We start from the raw sequence: 9,998 nt of genomic DNA on the forward strand, positions 1-9,998 counted from the left end.
AACAGTATTTAGATAAGGCTAAAGAGGTCTTTGTGGCATTTATGGATTTGGAAAAGGCGTATGACAGGGTGGATAGGGGGGCAATGTGGCAGATGTTGCAAGTGTATGGTGTAGGAGGTAGGTTACTGAAAGCAGTGAAGAGTTTTTACGAGGATAGTGAGGCTCAAGTTAGAGTATGTAGGAAAGAGGGAAATTTTTTCCCAGTAAAAGTAGGCCTTAGACAAGGATGTGTGATGTCACCGTGGTTGTTTAATATATTTATAGATGGGGTTGTAAGAGAAGTAAATGCGAGGGTCTTGGCAAGAGGCGTGGAGTTAAAAGATAAAGAATCACACACAAAGTGGGAGTTGTCACAGCTGCTCTTTGCTGATGACACTGTGCTCTTGGGAGATTCTGAAGAGAAGTTGCAGAGATTGGTGGATGAATTTGGTAGGGTGTGCAAAAGAAGAAAATTAAAGGTGAATACAGGAAAGAGTAAGGTTATGAGGATAACAAAAAGATTAGGTGATGAAAGATTGAATATCAGATTGGAGGGAGAGAGTATGGAGGAGGTGAACGTATTCAGATATTTGGGAGTGGACGTGTCAGCGGATGGGTCTATGAAAGATGAGGTGAATCATAGAATTGATGAGGGAAAAAGAGTGAGTGGTGCACTTAGGAGTCTGTGGAGACAAAGAACTTTGTCCTTGGAGGCAAAGAGGGGAATGTATGAGAGTATAGTTTTACCAACGCTCTTATATGGGTGTGAAGCGTGGGTGATGAATGTTGCAGCGAGGAGAAGGCTGGAGGCAGTGGAGATGTCATGTCTGAGGGCAATGTGTGGTGTGAATATAATGCAGAGAATTCGTAGTTTGGAAGTTAGGAGGAGGTGCGGGATTACCAAAACTGTTGTCCAGAGGGCTGAGGAAGGGTTGTTGAGGTGGTTCGGACATGTAGAGAGAATGGAGCGAAACAGAATGACTTCAAGAGTGTATCAGTCTGTAGTGGAAGGAAGGCGGGGTAGGGGTCGGCCTAGGAAGGGTTGGAGGGAGGGGGTAAAGGAGGTTTTGTGTGCGAGGGGCTTGGACTTCCAGCAGGCATGCGTGAGCGTGTTTGATAGGAGTGAATGGAGACAAATGGTTTTTAATACTTGACGTGCTGTTGGAGTGTGAGCAAAGTAACATTTATGAAGGGATTCAGGGAAACCGGCAGGCCGGACTTGAGTCCTGGAGATGGGAAGTACAGTGCCTGCACTCTGAAGGATGGGTGTTAATGTTGCAGTTTAAAAACTGTAGTGTAAAGCACCCTTCTGGCAAGACAGTGATGGAGTGAATGATGGTGAAAGTTTTTCTTTTTCGGGCCACCCTGCCTTGGTGGGAATCGGCCGGTGTGATAATATATTTATAAGTAATATATTCATAAGTATTATACATATAAAGACTGTATAAATACTGTTTTTATAAGTACAGTGGTACCCCGAGTTTTGTACATAATTTGTTCGAGTGCTGTTACCGAACGAATTTGTTCCCATAAGGAATAATGTAAATTAGGTTAGTCTGTTTCAGACTCCCAAAAATACACTTACAAAAGCACTTACAATAGTACGCTTACATAATTGTTCAAGTTGGGAGCAGTATAAAACTCGGGGTACCACTGTACTGTATTTATGAATGCTGTTTAAGTACTGTTTATACTGTATTTATAAATACAGGTACAACATCGATTTTCCGGACACGGATGGTCCAGAAACTCTTATAATCTATACACATTTATGAGCAGGAACTTGAAATTCCCTCGGCAGTGTATTTACCACCCAACTATACGTTACTTATCCAACCCCAAGACCAAGAAATACTGTGCTCTCTAAAGGAATAAAACTCAGTAATCTGGAAAGGCTTTGGAACCAAAGGGTCTGTAAAATCGATGTTGTATCTGTACTGTATTTATAAATATTGTATTTATAAGTACTGTGTAAGTACTGTGTGTATAAGCTCTCAATTTAAAAGTAATGTGTAGGTACTGTATAAGTGCTGTTTTTATAAACATTGTGTTGATGAATACAGTATTTATAAGTACAATATTGATAGTAATTATAAAGTACACAAAAAATAGATGGCCACAGGCTTGCAGGTTAGAGTTAGTAAATTACTTTTTCATAACTATAGTTTATGGAAATAATATAATCACATTGTGTGTGTGAAAGTCAAATGATTATCTTACAATGGATCTTCACCTAGACTAGTCAAGAAATTTAAGGTCTCTACTATAATGGTTGTTGAAAACAAAATTTAAATTCCATTTTTTTATATTCAGAAACATTTGCTGTGTCTGCCTTGTTGTTATACCTATTTTTGATAATGTGTTGTTCACTAGTGCAAATATTTACAATGAATATTGAGCTACGTATTTCTGTTTCATTAGTAATAATATATCCGCTCTCAGGCATAATGATTATTTTTATTTTTGCATTTTTTGTTATTATCAATGAACAAATATACCATATGTATTGTAATGTTAGATTACCAGCCATTTATTTTTTAATAGGCACTGTAGTGTACACTGTTATTCAAACTTGTATTTTGCAAAGCCCATGATTTTTCACATATATTTTGGTAATAAAGGTATGTTCTCGGTAAAAAAATTCTGATCATATCTGCCATATTCATGAAGACCCAGATATAGTATGGAGAGGAGATGTACTAGAGCTTTATCAGGTGGCAGACAAGCTATGTTGTTGCTCTCTGCCAATATTGTAAAGCAGTTTGTGCACCTGATTTATAAAGCTTATTTAAAAAGAAATAATGAAATATAGTATCAACTCTCATGCAGATTTTAATTTCCCATATTGTGCATTTGTTTTGTCTTGAAAACAGTACATGAAACAAGGGGTTGGCTGCATATAAGACCAGATCTCTAAAAGAAACTTCTCCAAAAGTTAATTGACTTGCCCCTTCAACAGCTGTGCCTTGATGCTACTGAAGGGCTCATGATCCAAGGAAATGTAGCCACTCTCCACTTCCTTGGATCAAACCTGACTACCTCCCATTCTCCCAGGTGCTGTATCACCCCTGTAAGTTTAGTGCATTCCCATGAATAAAATAATAATACCAGGTAATATGATTTGTTGCTTTTAACCTTGTGCAAATTTTGTAATGCTTGTAGAGTATGAGGGCTCTTGATCCAAAAAAAATGGACCTGACTACCACACTTTAAATTGAACCTGATTACCTCTTATTTCCTGAGGGGTCTACATAGCCCCTTTGGGTTTAGTGTTCTCTGCCTCCCTCATGAGTATAAAGATAATATATATAATCTTTGCCCCTCTTCCCCTCACACTGTCTGTTCATCATACTATTTTAATAAACTGTTCTATCTGCCACATAATATGCAGGATTCACTTTCGACATCTACATTCCCATACCAAACTGAAATTTCCTTATTTAACACTCATTCTAACTCTTCTCAATGAAAACTAGTCTATTACACCACCGTAGACTTCAATTTTACACTCCCTACCCCCACCCCCATTAACCCCTGCCCCTGGCCCACCCCTTAACCACACCACTGTATGACTTCCATAGGTTTTGTTCATATAAAGAATATAACAGTAATCCTCTTTCTTCTTATTTTGCCCCCCAACTCCAGGGAGGGTCCTTGATTCTGGTGAGGGGCTTTTGATCTAAGAAATTGGAAATGTGCTCCAATTATTTGAAGAGTCTGAATGCTTTCCATTCCCCAAGGTGCTGTATGACCCCTATGGGCTTAGTGTTTCCCCACGAATGTAATAATAATAATCTTCCTTCACCCTAGCTCCTTGCCCCTCTCCCCTCTTCCCAGGAAATTTGATTAATTTGTAACTTTTGTGAATTTTAAAATTAAAATGTTGTTTGTAAGATTGCCTTATTGCTGGTTAAAAACTTGTGACAATGGACTGAAGTTACCCGCTCCTGGACCAAACTTGATTACCTCCCATCCCCAAGCATTGTACGACCCTTTTAGGTTTAGCATTTCCATATGACCAGTAACAATAATAATCACTATAGTGGTTGTTGTCATCTCTCTTTCAATTACATGTATACCAAAATATGCTTAAATGTTGTAATAATTTTTTATAGTACAGTATATGAGTGATGCATTAAATTATGCCTTGTACTCACCTATATGTGGTTGCAGGGGTCAATTCACAGCTCCTGGCCCTGCCTCTTTGCAGGTCGCTACAAGGTCCACTCTCTTCTTGCTCCAAGAGCCTTATCGTATGTGTGCTGTGTGTATTCACCTAATTGTAGTTACAGAGGTTGAGTCTCAGCTCCTGGCCCTGCCTCTCTGCTGTCAGCTACTGGGTTCACTCTTCTGGCTATGTGAGCCCTATCATACCTGTGTGAGTGTAGGAAAGAGAAAGAGAGAGAGCCTTCCCTCCTTTCCTCATTCTCTCTTTCATTTCCTCTCCTTTCCTTAATTGTAATTCCATATAGGTTTAGCACTTTTTTTAATATAATAATGATAATTAATTCTCATTCTTTCCCCCCCTCTCTCTCTCTCTCTCTCTGTCTCTCTCTTCCTCTCTCTGTCTCACTCTCTCTTCCTCTCTGTTCCTCTCTCTCTCTCCCTCTCATTCTCTCTCTGCTTCACACATGAGGCCAGGCAGTTGTGAGGGACAGGGAGGACCTCATCACTCACTGCTGTCACAAGTCATCAGCTGCCACTTACTGTACTAGAGAGAGAGAGCGAGAGAGAGAGAGAGTAGAGGGAGAAATTCATTCATTCTCTAAGTGGGCGGTGATGGCGTGTTAAGACATTAATGAGTTATTAATGAGGTCTCCCAACTCCATTTAAGGGAGGTGTCTTGTAACTGGTGAAGTTCTCTTTATCCAAGGCATTTGCAGCTAGTCTTCTCTCCTTCTTCCTTGGATCAAACCTGATTACCTTTTATGCCATGCACTGCATGATCCCCCATGGGTTTATGGCTTTCCCCTACCTACCTGGAGTGTATTCCAAGGATCAACGCCCCCGCCCCCCACGGCCCTGTCCATGACCAGGCTGCCTGGTGGATCAGGGCCTGATCAACCAAGCTGTTACTGCTGGCTGCACGTAGTCCAACGTACGAACCACAGTCCAACTGATCAGGCACCGACTTTAAGTATCTGTCCAGCTCCCTCTTGAAGGCAGCCAGGGGTCTTAAAGGCAGCCAGGGGTCTTGAAGGCAGCCAGGGGTATATATTATAATACTTCGCTAACCATCACTTACACTCATACAGCCACACTTAACTTATTGTGTTAAGTGTAAAGTATGTGTGTTGGGGTTATCCCGACCTGCAGCACTCCATATATACTATAGTATTACATATATACTCCATTACTACATATATACTGAGGAATATCTCGCAATGTGTATGCACTGAAAGGAGCAGTGTATATACTCTTGGGGTAATGTATATCTCAGTATTTATACACTGAGATTTTAATTTCTTCGCTACATTAGGTATTAAAATATTCGTGACAGGTGATGTACAGGTGACATGCAGCCTTAATGACCCTCGTGTAGTAGACAGAATTTAATAATCCAACCCACCTGTATGTTGTGTAACCATTGATGAATATATTCCTTCCTTCCCTTCCACCCTCTCTCACTCCCTCCCTTCCACCCTCTCTCACTCCCTCACTTCCACCCTCTCTCACTCCCTCCCTTCCACCCTCTCTCACTCCCTTCCACCCTCTCTCACTCCCTCCCTTCCACCCTCTCTCACTCCCTCCCTTCCTCTCTCTTTTCCTTTTTCTTCTCATCCAATCTCTTTCCTCCTTCCTTTTACTTCTCATTCAATCTCTTCCCTCCTTCATTGCTTTCATTCTTACCCTCTCCTTTCTGCTTCTCTTTTTCTCTCCATCTCCATCCTCCTTCCTCTCCCTCTCGCCTACTTTCTCTCCTCTCTCTCTCTCTGGGGTGATTAATGTCACACATCTTAATTGTTTGCCATATTCAGTACTCTATGATCAGTAGATCACAGACAAAAAGAAAATGTAGCGTTGTCCCTTTCCCTCACAGTTTTACTTCCTCATCTCCCTCCCTTCCCCTCCCTCCCAGACTCCCTCCCCCTTCCTTCCTCTCAGATTACCATAAGTGGCAGTTGATGGATTGTTATGACATTATTGATTAATGAGTTCCTCAAGCCCCTTCCCTCCTGCTTGTACGATGGAAGACAAGGATAATAATAATAATATCTTTATTTCTACAAGTACATGTACAAGGTATACAGACCATAGCTGACATCAGTGACATACTACTATACACAAAACCGATTGTTATGCAGAGCATTTCTGGCAAATTAGGTCAGTTTCGTCCCAGGATGCGACCCACACCAGTCCACTAACACCCAGTTACTGATGGATGAATATGGACAACCTGTGTAAGGAAACACGTCCGATGTTTCCACCCTTTCGCCGGGAATCGAACCTGGACACCTCGCCGTGTGAAGCGAGAACTTTAGCCATCAGGCCACGGGGCACCTTAGGATGGAGGACGGAGGGAAATGAAGGTAGGGAGAGAGAGAGGAAATAACGACGGAAAGATAAAAGTAGGTAGGGGGAGAGAGAGGAAATAACGAGGAAAAGATGAAGGGGCGGAGAGTGTAAGGGAAGGGGGAGAGGTAGTAGGGTGATGAGGGAGAGAGAAAGTGGGGTGGTGAAGGAGGGAACGAGGGAAGGGTGGAGGGAGTACATAGGAAGCAGACAGCAGACGGCGAAATTGTTTAAATTCTTGCAGACTTCACTCTTCCAGGACGATGTTACTGTACAGAAATGTGGTGGGAGGTGAATGTTGGTGAGAATGTTGTCAGGATGACACTACAGTGTTGAGAATACTGTGAGAATGGTAATGTCGCACGCCGTGTACTTACCTATTTGTGGTTACAGGGGGCGATTCACAGCTCCTGGCTCAACTTCTTTACTGTTTGCCACTAGGTCTAACTTCTCCCTGCTCCATGAGCTTTATCGTATCTCTTCTTAAAGCTATGTATGGATCCTGCCTCCACTACATCACTCTCCAGATTATTCCACTTCCTGAAAACTATGACTAAAGAAAAACATTCTAACCACCAGATGTAGACCAAACGAAATGTAAACTTTGCCAGATGGACTATTGTCACACCCTGCGTCATTATGTACTGGAGTATGATCAAATTAATGAATTTAGAAACAACTCACTCAGAAGTGTTCAAGAAATGGCTAAGTATTTTATCCACAGTGGTATATTACAGACCATTCTGGAGAAGTACTCTGACTTTGCTAGCTGTAAATAAAGCATTACCACATATGTGCATGTGTGTGTGTGTGTGTGTGTGTGTGTGTGTGTGTGTGTGTGTGTGTGTGTGTGTTTGTGTGTATGTGTGTGAGTGTGTGAGTGTGTGTGTGTGTGTGTGTGTGTGTGTGTGTGTGTGTGTGTGTGTGAGTATGAGTGTGTGTGTGTGTATGAGTGTGTGTGTGTGTATGAGTGTGTGTGTGTATGAGTGTGTGCGTGTGTGTGTATGAGTTTGTGTGTGTGTGTGTGTGTGTGTGTGTGTGTGTGTGTGTGTGTTTATGTGTGTGTGTGTATGAATTTGTATGTGTGTGTGTGTGTGTGTGTGTGTGTGTGTGAGAGAGACTCAGCAATCAACATTTGCACCAATAACTCACTACAGTTGTGACCGGGTGTGGAAGTGTGAATTGCTCATTACTCTAAAATTTGTTCATGATTGCAGCCATGTATAAACGTAAGTAACCATTCTTACAGTATTCATTACCTTTGTAACTTGTGAGTTCATTACCTTTGTAACTTGTGAGTTCATTACCTTGTACCTAGTTCAGCCATCAAAACTTTGGAGCCCGGTCCCTGGACCCATTGTGTACCTCTGTAATCTGTAAATACCTTTGTAACTTGTAATGATTGTGACTAGACCTACCTGGAGTTCATTACCTTTGTAAATTGTGAGTTCATTACCTTTGTAAATTGTGAATTCATTACCTCTGTAACTTGCTCAGCTATCAAAACTTTGAGGCCCAGTCCCTGGACCAATTATGTACCTCTGTAATCTTTTGACTACCGCCCACAGGATGGGTATGGGGTGCATAATAAACATATTAAACTAAACATTCCTCTGACTCATCTGAGTTTTGAACCTCCAGTTGTGACCCCTTGTTGCTATGTCCCATCTCCTAAACATTCTGGCCCTATCCACCTTGTCAATTCCTCTTAATATTTTGTATGTCGTTACCATGTTCTCCCTAAATCTATCCTTTCCGTCATGTCATTCACATATACCAAAAACAGTACCGACCCTAGGACTGACCCTTGCGGAACCCCGCTCGTCACAGTCGCCCACTCTGACTCCTCTACACGTACCATCACTCGTTTCCTTCCTGTCATGTATTCTCTGATCCATTGCAGTGCCTTTTCTGTTATTCCTGCCTGCTTCTCTAGCTTTTGCACTAATCTTTTGTGGCTTAGCGCTTCTTTTTGATAATAATAATAATAATTTGCACTAATCTCTTGTGTGGAACTGTGTCGAAAGATTTAGATTAGATTTTGCCACCGAAGTGGCTAGTTTATTGTGCACCCCATATCCATCCTGTGGACGGTAGCGCGAGAGCATATGGATACACAAAAGGCCTAGGAACTAGGCCCCAAAGGGTTAACAGGAATACATATGGATTTATATCTACATATCTATAGTTCACTTATCTGTTACAAGCAAATTTAGGAAATTTGCTTAGTATATCTGGTATCTTATTTTCATTAATAAGATATCTTGACATGTCACATAGGTTATTATACTGTCTGTCTCTGTATTCCTCAATAAGTGGACAATTAAGCACATAGTGTTCAAGAGAGTGACCATATGCCTGATCACATAATTTACATTTAGTTTGATCATCATCTGTGTGTCTCCCAAACTGCCAGAAGTACTTGAAACCAAGCCTAAGCCTGGCCACTACAACATCAGTGTTCACATTGCAAGTTGCTCCATAAACATACTTATCTACGTTCATGTTATCATAGTGGGTTATAGATCTACTCAGGCTTCTAACTGCATTCCTATAACAATCATCTTCATTATTTACTTCTCTCCTAATATTATTCCTAATGCTAGACACAGTTATACCAAAGTTATATTCTACGTTCTCCTTCTGGATACTCTTCTTGGCTAACATATCAACTTTATCATGAAGGAGTAATCCAATGTGTGATGGGATCCATAGCAATTGTACATTAATTCCTTTGTCCCTAATTTTTGAGTATCTATACCTGGCTTTCCCAATGAGCATGTTGTTGGAGTCATTATATGAGTCAAGAGCCTTCAATGATGACATAGAATCAGTAATGATGATAGAGTCAAGCTCAGTGTCATAGGTTAGCTTTAGCGCCATTAGGATTGCAAACAATTCAGTTTGCAGTGTAGTCTTCGTACAATCCAGAAAAATGCAGTTTACCCACCTATTTCTCGCCTATCTTACTTCTGTCACCTTGTAAAACTCCAGTAGGTTTGTAACATAACATTTTGCCTCCCTGAAACCGTGCTGGTTATCGTCTATAAGCTCATTCCTTTCTAGGTGCAATATCAGTCTTTTCTTGACAAACTTCTCCATGACTTTGCATACTATACATGTCAGTGACATTGGTCTGTGGTTTAATGTTACCTTTCTTAAAGACTGGGACCACATCTGCTGTCTTCTACACCTGAGGTAGCTGTATCGATAGATGTGTTGAAGATTGTCATATTTGGCTGTCGATTCTATGTTATTCTCATATTGCCGCTGGGCCTCTCTCCTTATGAGCTTTATCATACCTCTTCTTAAAGCTATGTATGGATCCTGCCTCAGCTACATCACTCTCCAGACTGTGTGTGTGTGTGTGTGTGTGTGTGTGTGTGTGTGTGTGTGTGTGTGTGTGTGTGTGTGTGTATCAATACGGATGTGGTTACGAGTCCAGGTTTTTCTGTTTACCAGAGCTGCCAACTGGTGCAGCTGTGTATATTGTTGCATTGTATTAA

This window comes from Cherax quadricarinatus, chromosome 78, assembly GCF_038502225.1.
Source record: "Cherax quadricarinatus isolate ZL_2023a chromosome 78, ASM3850222v1, whole genome shotgun sequence".
Lineage (NCBI taxonomy): Eukaryota > Metazoa > Arthropoda > Malacostraca > Decapoda > Parastacidae > Cherax > Cherax quadricarinatus.